A 20162-nucleotide genomic window follows, 5' to 3' on the forward strand; every position below is an offset into this window, starting at 1 on the left:
GTCTTAATTAAATGTTTAAAATACACGTCTCGAATAGATAGAAATCCTCTTCCTGGTATGTAGAACAGATCAGCAGGTCTTTTTTCCCCAATCAGAGGGGTTTCCGATGGTGTCAGCCAATCACCATTCTGAAGCCTACCATAATCTCTGGTATAGGGACAACCTAAATACTGGTCTTGGTACCGTATTTCACAGAAAAAATACACACCGGTATTCCATTTCTCCCGCGTCCTGTCACAGTGAAGTAGGAAGTGCACCTCTGTCTCTATTTCTCCCTGCTTGCTGGCAGTGGGAGCACAGCCTGTCCTCTCTGGGTAACCAGGTGTTTCACGCATGAAAAGTGGTTATTAACAATCGAAACCTGTTTTATTTATTTTATTTTTATTTAGATTAAGAGTTCCCGTCACCCCCATTTCCATTTAAATCACAAACCCGTGTTTAATTAAATGTCTTTATACACAGCTGTATGAGCTCCACCAGTCAGGACAAGAGGCTCTACTGTACACAGAGAGGGGCGGGAGGGGGAAACAAGCTGCCCAGCCTTGTGGTTGAAGCTGATACCCTGGGTTCTCTCCAGACACAGCTGTATGAGCTCCACCAGTCAGGACAGGAGGCTCTACTGTACACAGAGAGGGGCGGGAGGGGGGAACAAGCTGTCCAGCCATGTGGAATGCTACAGAACCCTAAACAGACAATACACAGGGGGGTGGGCGAGCGAGAGAGAGAGTTTTTTGCCCTCTGTCAAAAAACCCCAAATCACTGGGGGCAGAGACTCTGGGGGGATCAGTGTGTGGTACAGAGTGGAGCTCAGTCACTCCATACAATTAGTAAAGAGAGAAGAGTCAACAATTGATTTAAGGACGATCTGTCAAAGTGCAATGAAATACAATATTGTTGTTGTTGTTATTGTTTTTATCCTGTAAAGCGTTTTGAGAAGCCACCTTTAAAGGTGCTATATAAAAGCACTGATTATTATGGAATGTGTTTTCTTTCTTCTTTTTTTCAGCATGGAATAAACCTATTACTTGATTCTTATGGATGCCCGGTTCCGCCGGGGATTAAAAAAAAACCCCCATGGAATCGCGTATGTAAGGAAATAGCAGTATAACCTTATTCACAAACAGAGGCATGTTACATTATTAATTTGGGTGTGTCCTCTTGCCAGAAAGCTCTAAATTGCATTTTGAGTGCGGTTTTTGACTTTTTTTAAATTACAACCAATAAATAAGCTGATACTGTTTAGACTTTTAATTAATTTAAACTATTACAGCAGCACAATGTGCTTTTTCATGCAGATGGCTGGTGGCATGTTCCATAAGAGTACGGTAATTAAAAACCATTAATACTTTCGTAAAGTAAAGTAAAGTTGATGTTTTATCTAGGGGACTTCTAAACTGTGAAAACATGTGTCTGTCTTTCCGTGGGGGGAAGGGAATCTTTTTCCTCACCTTCACCCTTATCGCTCCCCCTTTACTCTCACCATCTGATTAAGAATGAATAAAAGCATTGTATTTTTGTCTGGGTGCTGACAAAGTAAGCACTCTCTCTCTCCGCTGGCGTTTGTAATAGTTTTTATTTTTAAATACATTTTAGCAAAGTCATGTATTTTAAAAATCTTAAGATTTCTATATTTATGTCTTTATTTAGTGGTTTCATTAGTGACAAAGGCTAAACTTTCTTGGAAAAATGTCTTTTATGTAAACCATGTTTGCTATTAATTCATTTAGGACTCACTGACAGAATTGCTGTTTTTTATGGATGCCAAAAAATTTCGGTGCCGTCGTTTCCACTTTAAAGGTACCCCCGTGCTGGAAAAATTTTACCTCGGAACGTTTGCCCAGCGTACATAGGCACATCCCGGCATTTTGACTTCACTGTGTAATGAAGAAATATTAAAGACTACTTAGCATAGATAAAAAAGCTTGGACTCCCATGGACAGTATCTTATACCTTCCATATCTTTTTCTGTTGTCTTTGTTGATCTCTTGAGGATCCTTGTGATATTTTGAGCTCTCGTTGAATGATAAAAGTGTCGCAGTTTAAATAATTTTCGTTGTTAGAAATAATGAAACGCTCTGTTAAAAGCAAGGGAGTTTTTCTATCTGTTATAGTAAAAGAAAATGCCCGACGAACTAGGGATTGAACAGTTTTTCAGTGCTTGTACAATCGATGGAAATGTTCAAATAAATGTGCTAAAGAAATAAAAAAGTCTTTTCATTTATCATATTGGCTAGCTAATGTCCCATCCTTGTTAGTTAGATCAACGAAATGCTGTGGTGGGTGTTACTGTTTGTTGGCTGGGCAGCTTGTTCCCCCCTCCCGCTGAAGACTCGACCACTTGAAAATACCTGTGAAACAGGTTTAATTCGTCACAGCCAGCACTCCCGCAGAGAGTGATGAAAAACACATGAAAGACTTTGGTGCTTAAAATGTTTAGGGAGAAATGGAGTATGGGTGTGTGACTTGCGGAGTTAAAAGCTGCCTTTATTTTATTTCTTTCCATCATCACCTGCCAGCGAGCTCTCCCACGCCCCGACCAGAGAGAGACACACGATGAAAAAGCACATTGTGCTGCTGTAATACAGTTTACATTGTATTTCATTGCACTTTGACAGATCGTCTTTAAATCAACTGTTGATTTAAAGTTTGACAGTAAATTATTATATTGTAACGCATACAGCCTCCATTTCTTAATAAAAATGTAAACAATCATTTGCGCAGCCTAAGAGGGGGGGTCTGCTCTCACAATCCTCCATACACTCAAGTGAAAAATTAATAACGCCAATGTAAACGTCATATTTACAATTTGTTGATAATAAAAATGTTGAGTTCTCTAAAGCTTTGTGATAGTTTACCCAGTTTACCCATTGTTATTAAAAATGACTTGGATTCGAACATGTTGTGATATTTAGAAATATAAAAGTCAATTAATTGTCCATTTCTATATGTATGTCTTTATTTAGTGGTTTCATTAGTGACAAAGGCTAAACTTTCTTGGAAAAATGTCTTTGCTGTCTTGCTGATAGGTTAAGCTTTTGAAACTCAGCCCCAAAGTCATGTGACTGATTTTTCGCCCTGTTTCGTTGGTTAAACACAATGATCACAAGCACCACCATGGTAACTGGAATGTGTAGTTTTTAATTCAGTTTGAATTATAACTACGTACTGTCTTCATATTTGGCCAGGGCTTTAAAGAGAGGGCGCACCAAAAATTTTAGGTGCTGTCGTCTCCGCTTTAAAGGTACCCCCGTGCTGGAAGAATTTTACCTCGGAACGTTTGCCCAGCATACATAGGCACATCCCGGAATTTTGACTTCACTGTGTAATGAAGAAATATTAAAGACTACTTAGCATAAATAAAAAAGCTTGGATTCCCACGGACAGTATCTTATACAGTACACATATCTTTTTCTGTTGTCTTTGTTGATCTCTTGAGGATCCTGCTTCTGCACCCCTGGGTGTTTCTCTCTCTCTCTCGCGCTGTTGGCGGGCGGGGGCTGTGTGTCTCTGGTCGGGGGTGCGGGAGAGCCGGGCTGGCAGGTGGTGACTGAGAATAAAAATAAAGGCTTTTACTTACTTTAACTCCGCAAGTCTGAGTTCTTGTGTCCGTCCTATCCGAACCTGAAAGTATTACAATATGTATCTATATAGCAGGTGGTGTACAGCTTTTTAGTATAGATTACACTTTTCTAAAATGTATTTTAAAAAAAACACACACACACGATAGAAGCAGGAAGCAGAAGCAGGGACAGTTGTCAGGAGGAAAGAAGGTGACTATTCGTTGTTATTAAAAATGACTTAAATTCGATCATGTTTTTATATTTAGAAATATAAAAGTCAATTAATTGTCCATAATATTGCTATTCTATTTTTTCAAAGAAATGTTTGTTAAAAGAAAAGTCACGACACCAGCTAGATTTGAATACACAACCTGTGGGTTATTAAACAAGCACGTAAACCAGTAGGCTACTGGGGAAATCACATGAAGAAATGCAAAACAGCCCTACACAGCCCTGTCGCAGTTCACAAATTATAATTATATCGTTATTAATTTCTTTAGCAATTCCATATTATATTAGCAGAAAAGCTTAAAACTACCACTTTTTTACACGCTATTTTACATGTTAAAGACTTCGATGCTTAAAATGTTTAGGGAGGAATGGAATACTGGTGTGTATTTTTTCTTTAAAGTACCGAGACCAGCCATATACTGTAATACTGTATGTTTATGTTCCAAAATTAATATCATTTATGGCATTCACATGCGTTATGCTCCTATTCTTTTTATGCTCAGCTACTAATTTCCCTTCAGTGGTAAAATTCCATATAAATATTCAATACTAAAACGGGCACAGTAAAGACATTTAAATCTTTCTATGACCGACCAACACACCACGAGTGCCCCTGTCGGTCAACCAATCACGTACCGCGGTATTTTGCGTCATCGCGCGTCACGATGCCGTTTACCTCCGGTACGTGTCTGTGCCGCGCACTTTGAATGGCTGTAGCAGCCCAGTTAAACAAAAAAAGAGTCTCTGGCAGCTGGTGTAGAAGACAATGCAGTCTTCACTGAGTGGGGAGCAACATATAAGAGCTAGGCAATACGGGCTGACTGGTTCCTAGACTGATGGAAGAAGAGCGGGAGAAGTTGCTTGTCTGGCTCCTGACTCTGGATACCAATGGAAGTCTGGCATGTTCCCACTGCAGAACCAGAAGACGGCCTGGCAGGTGGAAACTGGAACATTGCAGACTGGGAGAATAGTGTGAGAAGGTACAGTAATGTCGTTATAAACTGGAAAGCACTGTATCATGGAAAGTGAACAGGATGCTAGTGCTATTGTTATAAGTGTATTGGTGTGAATAAAAAGTGATGATATAGGGTGTTTATAGTGAAGAGTAGTGAGAATAATTTATGTGCAGTCAGCTCATTACATCACCGTCAATCTGTCACCCTATGTTGTTTGATGTTGCTGCTAATCACTTGCAGATTTGGAGCACTTAGCTTACACCGATGTGAAGAAATATGAAGAAAAAAACCCTGACATGACAGAGCTTGGGGCTCTGTCATTGAGTTTCGAATCTGAACCCTTTGAGCCCTATTACAGAGTTCTGCCTCTGTATCCCGTTGAGTCTTCATTCCTAGTTTTCCCCCTAGCTTGTTTGGATTTCTGACCCTTGCTTGTTTGGTACCCAGTTTCTCATATCACTCCTTAACTTTGCTTGTCTTCAGTGTGTCTCTGGGCTTTGACCCTTCGATTCTGTCATGTTCCTGGATCAGAGCTTAAAATTAACAAATTGCTGAATTGTCAGGGTCTGATGTTATTTTCCTGGTCACACTTATGGATATTAACTAGGATATTTTAATTTGTTGATAAGAATGGATGTGGTACTTACAGATTAGGTAATGGAAAATTCATAAAAAGGGAAAAAACTGAACTAGCTATGGACTAAGTTCAAGCAAGGAGTTATGTCAATGTGCATTAACTGAAAAGGAACAGTTTAAGGTTTATTAGGCACTGACAACCTCCTTGAGGTGTGAGGGTCTAATGGAACATGTCAAAGCTTTGAAGATCAAACATTCCTCTCAGCAGACATTTCTGTTTCACAGCTCCCAGGAATGATTTCACTGACCTTTTTGTCTGCATCCTTGTACAGGGATTTCACAATTCCTACTCCAGAAAAACATTCAGAAGCTAATATTATCCTTTAATTTGAATCACACTTTCCTATTCTCTTAATCATAAACTAATATCTATTTAGATCCACTACATTCATTTATATATTTTAGCTCTCCCCAGATCTTTTGTTTGGACACTCTTTCTCACCTGTTCTTTGCTCATTCTCATCTGCTCTTTTCTCTGTTCTCTTGGGTTGTGTGTCAAAGCTATCTTCCTCTCTCTACTTTTCTGCGTGGAATTAACATTTATCTGTTCCTTTACAATTAAAGACTAATCAGGCTTACTTCGGTTACTGGTTAAGTTAAAATATTTAGAAATCTTTCAGTAAAGTCAATCATAAATAAACATATGCACATGGATTGAGAGCTAAAAACAGGAAAGTTCAATTAAGAGCCTGCAGCCAGCAGCCATATCACTCTGCAACTAACAGCTGGCAACCCAGTGAAGCGTAGCAGGTGTGAGCCTGGTCAGTACCTGGATGGGAGACCTCCTGGGAAAAACTAAGGTTGCTGCTGGAAGAGGTGCTAGTGGGGCCAGCAGGGGGTGCTCACTATACTGTAAACAGGCACAGTCCTTTGGATGAGATGTATAAAACTGAGGTCCTGACTCTCTGTGGTCATTAAAAATCCCAGGGTGTCTCTTGAAAAGAGTAGGGGTGTAACCCTGGCATCCTGGCCAAATTTCCTGTTGGCCCTTACCAATCATGGCTTCCTAATAATCCCTATCTATGAACTGGCTTCATTACTCTGCTCTCCTCCCTGCTGATAGCTGATGGGTGGTGAGTGTTCTGGTGCAATATGGGTGCCCTCACATCATCCAGGTGGATGCTGCATATTGGTGGTGGTGGAGGGAAGTCCCCATTTCCTATAAAGCGCTTTGAGTGGAGCGTCCAGAAAAGTGTTATATACTGTAAATGTAAGGAATTAATTATTATTAAGAGAATAATTTCTATCTGAGCAGATGTAAGTAAGCAGTACCAAACTACAGGGATCTGTTTCTAAGAATGTGGCTCTTTCTGATCTACATCAGCAGAGATTGAGATTATTCTCAAATAGTAGGAAGTAGGCATTCGTGGAAAAACAAGTGTTTGGTTTTAGGACTGTTTTTTTAAAAAGAGAAGAGGGTACAGATAAGGGGAACTAAAATTCTTAAACTTGGGTGGTGTAATTAGTGGAGCATGGCAGGGATCTGTATGGGGATCACTGTTCTTTTTAATCAATATAAATTATATGTATTCTGGTACCATTAGTAAACTAGTCATGTTTGCTGAACAAATTAACAGGATTAGCAAACACTGTAGAGTAATAATAAAAATATTAAACTTTATTTTATATAGCGCCTTTAAAGGTGGCTTCTCAAAGCACTTTACAGAATGACAACAAAAATAAATAAAAGGAATACACAATAACAATACACAGAGGAGACCGTGGATGGCGGTACTAAGTATAGTAGGAGCAGAGGGGTAAAGAATGGAACCAGTTCAGTAAAGGCTCTTCTAAAGAAGAAGGTTTTGAGTCTGGATTTGAAGGAGTTTAGACAAGGTGGCTCCCTGATATCCTTGGGGAGAGAGTTCCAGAGCTTAGGGGCATAACAGGAGAAGGCCCTGTAACCCATAGAATGTAGATGGGCTTGGGGGACAGTTAGGAGACCAGAATTAGAAGAGCAAAGGTTGTGAGGTGGGGAGTAGGGAGATAATAGTTCAGACAGGTACTGAGGTGCCAAGCCATGCAGAGCCTTATACTGTAGGTGAGCATGAGGATTTTAAAGTCCACACGAAATTTGACAGGAAACCAGTGCAAGGACTCCAGGATAGGTGTAATGTGATCACTTGCATTAGACCTGGTCAGGATTCTGGCTGCGAATTTTTGGACACACTGAAGTTTGTTCAATGTGGCTTTAGAAATCCCAGAGAGTAAAGCATTAGAATAGTAAATTTGGGAGAAGACAGAAACAGTTAGTGATAAGACACAGTAGGATGCAGTCTGGCGATATTTCTGAGGTGAAAGAAAGATGTTTTGACAATATGCTGCACATGTGGGTTTAATGTTAATGTTTGGGTCAAATGTTTGGTATGGATGTATATTTGAGAATCATCAGCATAGAAACAATGGAATTTCAAAAAGATTTAGATAAAATGCAAGACTGGGCAGACACCCCTAATTTAGGTATTTACTGTATGTTGACATCATTTACATCTTCTAGATAATTTGTGAATGCAATGACAAAGACAAACATAATACTTAAATATATAGTTAAATGCATAGAATGTGAATCAAACAATATCATATCAATAAGGACACAACTTGTTTTAACAATTGAGAGACTTCTGTAAGTAAGAATTCCATTGTACCAGTACATGTACCGGTTACATATGGCAATAAAGTTCAAGTTTAAGTTCAAAGTTATTATGTAGAATTTTGGTGACCACATTATAGAAAAGATATTGCAGCTCTGGAAACACTCCATCTAGAAGCAAAGAGATGTGCATTCCAGGGCTTAAGGGAACCCCTTAAACAGGAAATGGAAATCTTTTAAATCTTGAACATGAGGGAACCCAATACAAGTATTCAACATCCTTAAAGGCTTTGTCGAAGTCAAACCAACAGATTTAATCAAGAATAGGAGGCAAGTCTTTACTCAGAGGGTTGTAGGAGTATGGAACAAGCTGCTTGGCCATGTTACCATAGCTTTTTTCCAGAAGAAAGCAGGAAGAGATACTTGGATCAATGAGCAGGCTAGATGTGCCAATTGACTTGCTCTAATGTGTAACCTTTCTTATGTTCTTAAGTGCCTTTAAAAATTAAGACTTCAGTGCCAGTGTCTCCACTTTCAGAGCTGAGGAAGACATTCCATTACCAGTCCTACATATTTATTTCAGTAGGCCATAGAGGTCTAAGTTTTAATGTAATGTTTTATCAATTATATATTCTAGTAACCAACCTTTACATTTTCGCACTTTGTCTTCAGTTAAATGTATACAATTTTCATTTCTATTTTCAATTTTCATTTCTACCAATATTTTTGAATGGGCAGTGGGAATTTGATCCTTTTCATTTAGATTTTAAAAAGACAAAGCATTGAGATAGTGGTTTTCCACATGATACAACAGAATAGAAAGCGGGGAAAACAGGTTAGACATGTGGTAGAATATTCCCCTAGACCACGGATATTAACTCCTGTAGAAGACCAGGTCTTCTAATTTTCGTGATGGACTGTGGACTTGGAGTGAATATCAGCACCCTAGAGAAATTTATATTGTTGATTTCATGAGACAAATAGGAAAGCATGAAAATATTTGGAATACGAAATCCAGGTGGCAGTGTGAAATCCAGAATATAAAAAAGCCAAAGAATGAATCTCACTCAGGAGACACAGCTGGAAGGAGCCCGAGAGCGAAAAGTTTGCATCTCACAAACACAGTGTGCAAGTGTGTGCTTTGACTTAACTTTTGTAGAGAGACAGGAGAATTCACAGAAACAAGGTTTCTCAGCCAACAAAGGAGGTAATATAGACAAAAGTGCAAATAATACTCAGTCCAAAAGCTACAACTTCAACAAATTGTAAACTGAGTCTATAGTAGGTTGCCACATAAAGCAATGATTTTTCAAATCATTTTGTTGTTCTAGACATAAGATTTGATGCTGCAAAGCAGAGCATCTTACTAGATCTGATGGAAAATGTCTAGGGATAACTGATACTTCCCTTCATTGGTTTGGCTCCTATTTGGCTACCACAAGCTCCATTTGTCCAGGGGCTGTAGCTGGAACAGTGAGAGTCACAAGGAAATCACTGGCTCCCTCTTCCAGCATTCAATTTTGGGCAGAGGAAAAACAGAAGATGGTGCAGGGTATAGCCTAGACCAGGGGTGGGCAAACCTTTTTATCCCAAGGGCCACATACAATTTGAAACTGTATAGCGGGCCACTTCAGGCTGCTGTTACAGATAACCTATGCCCTATATAAGTTCAGAATCCAACATAGGTTTATTAGCTCAAGGTTAATGATAACTTGAGAAAAAAAAATAAAAACATAAAAATTGAATAAAACTTGACATTCAATTCACAAGCCAAGTCTTCACCAATTACCTCGATCCGATGGGTAACTGTTCTGCATGATAAACTTATTTTCTCAAATTTGTTCTTGCTCTCTGTACAAAGAATATCTACGGTTTCTATCATACACTCCTTCAAAAGCTCCCCTTCAAATTGCTTTAACAATTTTATATGCAGGCAGGTAACTTGCCTTTGTGCTGGCCTCTTGGATAGTAAAAGGGGGAGAAATACAATGTCTTTTTTAGGTGGGCTTGTTTAATAAATTATGTTAACATAATTCACCAAAAATACTGGGTACTATTTTTGAAAAGGCAACGTGCATCTCCTTCTCGACATTGACTCTTGATCTGAACCTGGATTTTATAACCACAAGTGCTGAAAACCCAGCTTCACAAAGGCAGGAAATTGCAAAGAGAAGCAGAATTCACAGAGCTCTCTTGCTTATTCCTTGATACTCAAATAGTATGAGGTTTTTTGCATTGTGGTTGCGCAAAAAATACTCATGAGGATTACTTATCAAACTATTGTGAACAGTTTCCAAATGACGTTTCAATTTATTAGGGAGCATGCTCTCAGCAGCCAACACTTCAACACAGACAACACACTGAGGACATTCTTCAGTGTCCAAAATTTGTGCATGTGAAACTGAAATTCAAGAAACTGTCATAATACTTTCTGTGTTTGCGTTTCCTTTTCTCTTTAGAACTAGGCTCCATGTCCTTCACATTTGTGTTCTGAGCCTGGATCTCTACATTTCTGTATGAACCAGCTTAGAGGGCTAAAGACAGCTTGTGTTTAAATTGAGTGTAAGGTAATTTATGCTTCTAAAGTCATGGTCAGCATTTATTATTGTACTGTGCTGTAAACTTGTTCTGTGCCTAGTCACATTATTTTATAGCGTTTTTATAGCGTTATCAAATCTGGTGGCGCTGTGTGTTAGTTTCCTGACTCCCATGTCACATGGTCTGTGATTGAATCCCATGGAACTACTGTATGACTTTATTTTTAACAAACATTTCTTTGAAAAAATGAAACGTTTCCCTTGGTCAGAGATTAAATAAAACCTCACTCGCACCAAACAAATTTATATTTCTAAATATCACAACATGATCGAATTTAAGTCTTTTTAATAACAATGAATAGTCACCTATGCGTTACAAAATAAACATTTATATTGATTTGAATCGCGTTTTGATTTAAATCGTAAACGCGTGTTTAAATATATGTGTTTAAAGGCGATATACTGTATAAAAGCGCTGATTCTTATGGAGTGTGTTCCACCGGGGATTCAAAAAATTTATTTTTTTTAATCGCGTATCTAAGGAAAATTGCAGTATAACTTTGTTCATGCACAAACAGTGGCATGTTACATTATAATTTGGGTGTCTCCCCTTGCCAGAAAGCTCTAAATTGCATTTTGAGTGCGGTTTTTGACTTTTTCTAAATTGCAACCCATAAATAAAGCTGATAAAGCTTAGACTAACTGTATTCTAAACTGTATTACAACATAAATTGCAAAAATGCACTTGGAATCTGTCCAAGCCCTCCTACAAAAATTATTTAAACTGCGACACTGATCATTCATCTCTAAATAAACTTTATTTTATATAGCGTTTTAGGCGAATAGGTAATTAGATTGCTCATAAGCCTAATCGCTTTTTCTACATAAACACAGCGTGGTTGCTCTCTGAAAATGCTTTTCCTTTATATTTAGGCTCAGATTTCAACTATAGATCGCATTATTATAAACTTTCTTGGAAAAATGTATTTTATGTAAACCATGTTTGCTATTAATTCATTTAGGGCTAAAATACGTTCATTGTCTTCCAATCGAGTCGAGTTGACATTAGAAGCTTGCCACTCCCGGACTGTTACACCAACGCATTAGCATGTTAAAGCGATTTAATTGAGGAGCCCAGCTACCAGTTAACACTGTACTTCCTACTTTGAAAATACCTGTGAAACCGGTTTAATTCGTCACAGCCAGCACTCCTGCAGAGAGGGGGTTGTACTCGTAAAGTAGAAGCAGGCGAGATTTCCAGCGAAAGACACCTCCCCCCCCCAAAAAAAAACCCAGTAAGCAGTAATGCTTTATGTTGAAAATTGAGGTGGATTTTGTTTTTGATAAAGAGGATAAACTGGGATGGGAGGAGGGTTTGGTTTTGCATAAGGGGCGGGATTATGATAATTGGAGGAATTTGCGAGAGTATAATGGTTTGATATATTTGATTTTGTATTGTGGTTGTTATCTATGTTTTTGGTTGGTATTATGTTTATATGGTTGTTTTTGTTGGTTGGTTGTTATTATGGTTATTAATAATACGATCTATAGTTGAAATCTGAGCCTAAATAAAAAGAAAAAGCAAGTGATTAGGTTTATGAGCAATCTAATTACTTATTCGTTTAAAACGCTATATAAAATAAAGTTTATTATTAATTTGCTGGACAGAGCGGTGAACATTATTATGCATAAGACAAAGATAACGATCCTGATCAGTTTAGAAATCTGTGTACGCTGTAAGGTTTTTACTTCTTAAACTTTTAAAATACACGTTTCGAATAGAAAGAAATCCTCTTCCTGGTACAGTCGCATGAAGAGAGAGGCGAAACAGCCCTACACAGCCCTGTCGCAGTACACGAATATAATCATATCGTTATTAAATTCTTTAGATACGCGATTCCATATTATATAGCAGAAAAGCTTAAACTACCACTTTTTCACACGCTATTTCACATGTTAGTTAAATTTAATTTATTTATATATTATATATTTATATCTCTGACCAAGGGAAACGTCTCATTTTTTCAAAGAAATGTTTGTTCACAATGGCGACTGTCAGAAGATAGGACACAGCGGCTCAGGCACCCGCTAAATGGAAAAGGGGCACTTTAATGTTCTGTATGGCTAATACTAAAGCCAATACTAATATTCAATACTTTAATATCCTTTTCTGTATGTTTAACAATAGTGGGTACTGGCCTAATTCGTCCCTGCTCCCGTTGTTAGGTGTTAATGTGTTGTTAAGTGTGAATTTGTACCTGTTTCCCTGAGGTCTGGCTTTTTTTCTGGAAAACCATAACTGATAACAATAACAAGTCCAGATTGACTGTCGGCGCCCAGGTCTGACAGTGCTGCTCCAGCAGTGCCAGGTTCTGGCGCAGCCTCTGTTCTGTGGGCGACAGCGGGACCAGGTCGTCTGCACAGAGCAGGGACTCGATTTCCATAATTAATGCAGATCGGTAAATCAAGGGACAAAACAATTATTGCGCCCGGGTCCTCAATGGGCTTTGACGTGCTAATGCGTTGGTTTAACGGTCCGGGTGTGGCAAGCCTCTAATGTCTCCGACTTTGAAAACCAAGTAATAACTTAACTATATGTGCAAACGTTTCATATGTTGCTGTTGTGGATGCCTGTGGAGTGTATCTTATTTGCCGCGCGCCCTCCCCCCCTCTTTCCCTCAATTCAATTCAATTCAATTCAAGGTGTTTTATTAGCATGGCAGATGGGTTCAATCAGTGTTGGGTATTTACTTTGCTTTGAGATTCCACTTTTAAAGGTGATATATAAATTTTTGACTAAAATAAATTGATATCTTTGTCTTCTAAGCTCTCTGTGTACAGTGGAGCCTCCTGTCCAGCCAGCACATGTCCACAGACATTCACAACAGCGACATATCATAAAACGTTTGCACATATAGTGTGCAAAAATGCACTTTATTTACTAAAAATAAGACAGAGATACTCTATCAATTTATGTTGCATTAGCCTGATTATGATTAAAAAAACACATATAATTAAACACGCGTTTGCGATTTAAATCAAAACACGATTTAAATCAATATAAATGTTTATATTGTATCGCATACTGTCCAGCCTCCATTTCTCTATAAAAATTTACTCTATCACACACACACACACACACACACACACACACACACAATAGAAGCAGGAAGCAGAAGCAGGGACCATTGCCAGAAGGGAAGAAGGTGACTATTCATTGTTATCAAAAATGACTTAGAATCAATCATGTTGTGATATTTTGAAATATAAAAGTCAATTGATTGTCCATAATATCGCTATTCTATTTTATCGAAGAAATGTTTGTTAAAAGAAAAGTCCAGCACCAGCTGGATTTGAACACACAACCCGTGAGTTGGTAAGCAGGCACGTAGACCAGTAGGCTACAGGGAAAGTCGCATGAAGAGGGAGGCGAAACAGCCCTACACAGCCCTGTCGCAGTACACGAATATAATCATATCGTTATTAAATTCTTTAGATACGCGATTCCATATTATATTCCCTATTAATCAAATTCTAAAAGTATGCTTGTTGACTCCGGTATCTCTTTAGTTAAAGACTTCGATGCTTAAAATGTTTAGGGAGAAATGGAATACTGGTGTGTATTTTTTCTTTAAAGTACCAAGACCAGCCATATACAGTACTGTATGTTTATGTTCCAAAATTAATATCGTTTATGGCCTTCACACGCGTTACAATATGCTCCTATTCTTTTTATGCTCAGCTACTAAGATTTCCCTTCAGTGGTAAAATTCAATATCTACAACGTGCACAGCAAAGACGTTTACTGTAAGTCTTTCTACGACAGACCAACGGACCATGAGTGCCCCTGTCGGTCAACCAATCACGTACTGCGGTGCCGCGCGTCATCTTGCGTCACAATGCGCGACGCCACCTGCGGTACGTGTCTGTAACGCGCACTTTGAATGGCTGCATCTGTACACTGCTTACAGACTGCCGACTCTTGTGGCCAGTGTCATGTGATACAATCTAGCTAGGTAGCACGTAACTCATACATTCTGTGTGCAAGAACGGCGGGTTTTGCTCGTAATTAATTTTTTGAATGGCGATACTGATGCCCCTGACCAGCAATGGTGCCTCCTCTAGGTGGCGCAATGCACAATTTGGAATCACTGTGGTAATACGTTCGTGTGCCATCTTACATCTAACAATGAAATGTAAGAAAAAACGGCACCAAAGTGGAATGTGGCGAATATTGACTCGTTTATTTTTGACCTCAAGGGCTTGCAGCCCGCGGGCTGTTGTTTGCCCATAGGTGGTCTAAACACAGAGATTTTGTCTAGGACACATATACATTAGTTTTAACCTTTCTGTGATGATATGAAAGTACCTCCCATGATCCCTGACGGCGAGCTACAGGGATTGTTACAGAAGATTTCCCTCTTGGGTGTTTTGAAGAATATGGTCCCTGATTGACTTAAAGTGGGGCAATTTCTAATCAGACCAATTTAACTAGTTGACTAATTTGTTTCTTAAAATTACCACCAAAATATTAGTCTCATGTTCCTTTAATTTGAATAAAAATAATGATGGTTGAATTTGAGGAGCTTTAATTTCCCTTTCTTTTTTCATTTTTTTATTTTCTCCTTTCATGTTCAAAGTGTAATAATTAATAAAACCATTTTTTCTCTTTGAACTAAAGACGTTCAGAAATGTTTTTGATTCAAATAATGTTTATGTTTAAAATATGACTATTGTTTAGTTTGAAATGTGTATGTACAGGTTTACTTATAGCAGAGATCATTAATTGCAAGTGAAAACACCCATAAAACTGGTTTTAAAATGATATGACTTGAAAAGTCATATCATGGCACATTTTTTGTCACTCTTTTAAGCAATTTTTTATGCATTATGACTAATTGATGTATTCTATATTGCATATAATCTGGAAGCAGGTTTGTGAGTAGATGATGTTTGTATTGTAGCTCTTTGGAGAGTGGTGATGCTGCTTTACAAATTAAAACACCTAGCCAGGAATTCCATGACATCACTTAAAAAATAGTATTAAAATTTATGTTTGGTGGAATAGGGCGTTTAAATGAATGTTAATGTTATTTTATTTCTTTGCTAATTAATGCTAATTGCATTTTTAGCACTTGGTAGTTAAATGATGTTAATTATCCTAGCATATTAAATATAGTGTTTTCAGTCTATTAATAAAAAATATTTCAATAAGAGCATGTGCTATTTCTAGTACTGAATAATTAATATTTAGTTCCCATTAGCATTACTATATTTCGAAGTTACTTATTTTCAATTACACAGCGTAATTTTTGAGAAAGCATTCATAACTCAAATTCATTTTTAAATGATTAAAACAGTTTAAGTCAAATATCTCTGTGAGTGAATGAGAGTTGGGCAACTTGGGGATTCATTTGTCAAGAGTGGTTTTAAAGATTTTAGTTTAGAGAGAAGAGATAATAAATTTAATAAATTCATGGGATGGAAATACATAAATAAACAGATCATTATAGATTGTGCTTTTTGCTTCCCATATGCAGACTGACTCTTTACAATCTGAATAGTAAGAATATGTATGTCACGATTGTAAACCCTCCTCTTAAGGGTGCTCCAGCTCTTTCACAATTTAGTTGATTATGTGCATCTGCCTCCAATGACACTTTACTGTAAACAAGCGCCGTCTTTCGGATGAGACATAAAACCAAGGTCCTGACTCTCTGTGGTCATTAAAAATCCCAGGGTGTTTCTCGAAAAGAGTAGGGGTGTAACCCCGGCGTCCTGGCCAAATTTCACATGCCTCCTAATAATCCCCCTCTATGAATTGCCTACATTACTTTGTTCTCCTTCCCCCTCCGACGGCAGGTGGAGCGATGCGCCGGTTGGAGTATTCTCGGTCGCATTTAATGGAAACGTCAGCTCAAAGATTTGGTTCAAACCAAACAGAGACGGGCGTGCCGACAAGTGGACCCTGCTGATGCGGGATTAACGCTAGGATGAGAGATGTGCACCTGCCTCCAATCCTGCCCCCCCTTAAAAGCCAGATGCTCACTCTATTCTGGGCTCCGCATTGGAAGACAGATGCCCGGAGGCCCGCCTAGCACCAAGTCGCCCTACGCCCGCGGCCTGATGGCATAGACCTCCTATTGCTGTCCTGACCTGTGAAAACTGTGAAGTTTTCATAATTTTTCTGTATAGGTGTTCTGGTTTCCTCCCACCTCTCAAAAGCATCCAGGTAAAGTTTGACTTCCTTCTTTAAATTGTTACGAAGTGTCTTTCAGGACCCTATACAGACAGCACAATCTGGAAGGGAGTGAACAGACATGGGTAGGAGATAAGGAACTGGGCTGGTAGACGAACAGGGGGGCGTGGTCCAGGCAAACAGTCCAAAGGAAGTCCGAAGGGAAATCCAGTACAGGCAAAAGTCCAGAGCTGGGTGATCAATCCAAGACGAACAAGACAAAGTTAAAAGTTGGAACGGGATCCGGTGAGGGGTCGTAGACAGACAAGACAAAGTTAAAAAATGGAGCAGGATCCGGCAAAGGGTCAGGGAGAAAAAGGGGTAACTGGACCAGGCGCTCCAAGTTCCGTACTCGGCTGGTTCGGAACGCCAATAGGAGGCGAATGCCCACAGAGCCGCAGATGTAGAGTGAGTCGGTGGTAGGCGGGCCTCCGAGCCTCCGTGTTCCAATGCAGAGCCCAGAATGGAGTGAGCGTCTGGCTTTTAAAGGTGGGCTGGAACAGGGAGCAGGTCCAAAATAGAATAGAATAGGTAAAATAGAAACCTGAGACATAAGTTTCCAATGTTTTCTATTGCAAAGGACTGATCTTACAAAATGGTGAATTATGTTAAGTTGCTACTGAAGGTTACCTACACCCTATCTTCGATTTTCTACTACAGTACATTCCAAATTCCACTAAAAGGAATTTGGATTAGTGAACCATCTCAGCAGTGTTGCTCATCTGAACATTGTAGGGGTTTTGTGCATTTACTGGAACAATTATTAATTGTAGCAGTAAGTCACAAAGTGATTCACACATGGATACTAATGCACGAGAATATATTTATTAACATATAAAATGTGCCTATAAACATAACAGATCTTATAGTGAGGGTTAATAGAATACAAAAGGTATATATTTAACAACAAAGAGTTACAAACCAAGAGTCATACATTCAGTATACCATTCATTTATACCATTTCGTTAATGAGCTGTGATTACAACTACACTAGATACCCAAAAGCAAGTATGTCACTCATAGGAATTAAATTGATATCAACTGGGGTTGAGGTAACAATTGAATTCTCGAGTGGTAATGCAGAATGTTGAATACTCATCCAATCTGTGTGGATTTCAGATCTCCTGCGTCACAACAGAACAGCGACAGGCTGTTGCTGCATCCAATCAGTGTCCTCTGACCCGGTGTCAGGCAGTGCTGGTCCGGTGTGAGGTGGGGGAGAAGGAGAGAGAGATTTCTGCTGCGGCACACTGGCAGTGACTCTCTGAAAACCGGCAAGTTAGTCCTGGCTTAACTAGCATAAATTATGCACATGGAAAGTGACTGCGGTTCCAAGCAAGTCACACTCTTTAGACGGGAAGAAGACAGGTCCCGATGTAGCGCTAGTCCTGAATACTGATATTCAGCTGCCGACAGTTCCGACCATAGTTCACTCGTGAAGCGAGCGTTCGTGGTGGGGTACCGGCGGTTCACAAGGCTTGTTGCTGGGCTAACCTCAGGCAGATCCTCAGGTTACCTGGGGGAGACCTCCGGTCTCAACTCTTAGAACAAAGTAAAGTTCTGGCACTCGGACACACTGGCCATCACGTGATTGTCTGAGCTGAGTCTGAGAATGTCCTAGGGGGGCCCCTTCTGGGCCCTGTGCTGCCTCTTTTATCTGGAGGAACTACGGTCGTTCATTGGTTGAAAGTTTTGCAGGCATTCGAGATCCACATGTGGTTGTCCTGCCCTACCAGTTCCTGATTGGCTGATTGAGGTGGAGGATGAGTAACAATGCTCTCTGACATTAGGGTTGTAAACAACCTGGGATGAGACTCTCCCTTGGAATCTCCCAGACAGTAAGGCGCCAGAGATGACCATTTATTAGGATGGATGGAGAATCTCAGCCTTGGGCGTTGTTCCTTATCAGAAAACTCTATCAGATAGAAAAACACCTTAAATCTAAACCAAATGGAATGGCCTCTCTGTGTCCAGCATCACTGAGATGAGGGAGAGAGGGACTGGCAAGGGAGCAGCAAACTTAATTCCTGTATTATTAATAAGCCATGCTGCTACAATATAATGGAAGTGAACAATAGCATCAAGTGGTAAAACAAAAGCTGTGTAGATACTATCAGTCCTTTTTATTTCAAAGAAGACCAATAACTTTAAAGAACTGGAGACACTAGCTCCACTAATAACAGGACTTAGTACAATCATCTTGATCATGAGTCATGTAAGCCCAAATTGTCCTAAGCACACGTTCTTTCTGGTAACATGTCTCTATTTTAGATTTTCTGTAAAGCAAGAGTGTTGATATTTGCATTGGGGCCAATTAAGAGATAATATATTGCTGTTCTCTAGGTTCTAACTCTGGTACAATCCAGAATTCTACAATGCAGCTAAAATGAAGTGTCTGTAACAACCAATTTGCAATTTACAAAAATAAGCAAGGGACTAGTGAATTTCTCCATTACTAAACAAAAAGTCAAGTCTGGTTAATGATTTATATCGCTGTTTACACACCAGGGGTAATGACCTTTGCTTGCTGTTCTCTTTTTAGTGATAAGATGTCCCTTTTTATAGCCTTAGTGGCACAAAACCCCAGAGGAAACCGTACCAATAAAAGGAATGCTGGGTACTCTTTTTTTGTGCAAAAAGCTACTGGTAATACTTGCTTGTTCGAAGTGTTTAAAGAAGGTGATAAAAAATGTCACCATTAATGAAACATGGAGCAAGCAAAGCTTTGAGGGGGCTTTTGTCAATAGTCAATACTCAGTTTCACAGTATATACCAAATCTATGATGTGAAAAGACTCATGAGAATTAAATTTAGAAAGCACAACTCTAAGTCTGCCATGCATCTTTGAGACAACCTCAACTATTTTTGTTTAATGAGAAATAATATACTCTATATAATGCTGGTGTAATGTGATGCATGATAGGGATTCACCGTGCATGTAATAACTGTTTTTTTAAAGGTATGAATTAAGGGTAGAAACAGGACTAACATGAAGATATATGTCCAGTTTAAAGGATATGGAAGGTTGCAGAGTGCTTCTGAGACAAAGTGGACTGTCCAAAATTTGTAATTGGCTTCATTATCAGATTTCATGTAATGGTTATCTTAGGGTTTTGTGATACAAATATATTTAGCTTGTGTTTTTTGATAAAGCAAGATTCATCTCATATTACCAACCACCTTCCATTCACATCTGGCACTTTGTTTCAATAGAAATTTGAAAATGCATACATACAGTATACATTCCCAGTAGCACACATAGACATTTTTCCTCTGGATATTTTAAGATTTTATTTTTTTTCCCCGTCACCTCATTCATTTAACCTCTTGCAGAAAGTGCCCTGCCATTTACATGTCAGGGAACATTTCACTAACTTATTCCTGAGGTAGTGTGATGGAATAACCAGTCTTTTA

Source organism: Atractosteus spatula, chromosome 9 (genome assembly GCF_055471065.1).
Source record: "Atractosteus spatula isolate fAtrSpa1 chromosome 9, fAtrSpa1.hap1, whole genome shotgun sequence".
NCBI lineage: Eukaryota > Metazoa > Chordata > Actinopteri > Semionotiformes > Lepisosteidae > Atractosteus > Atractosteus spatula.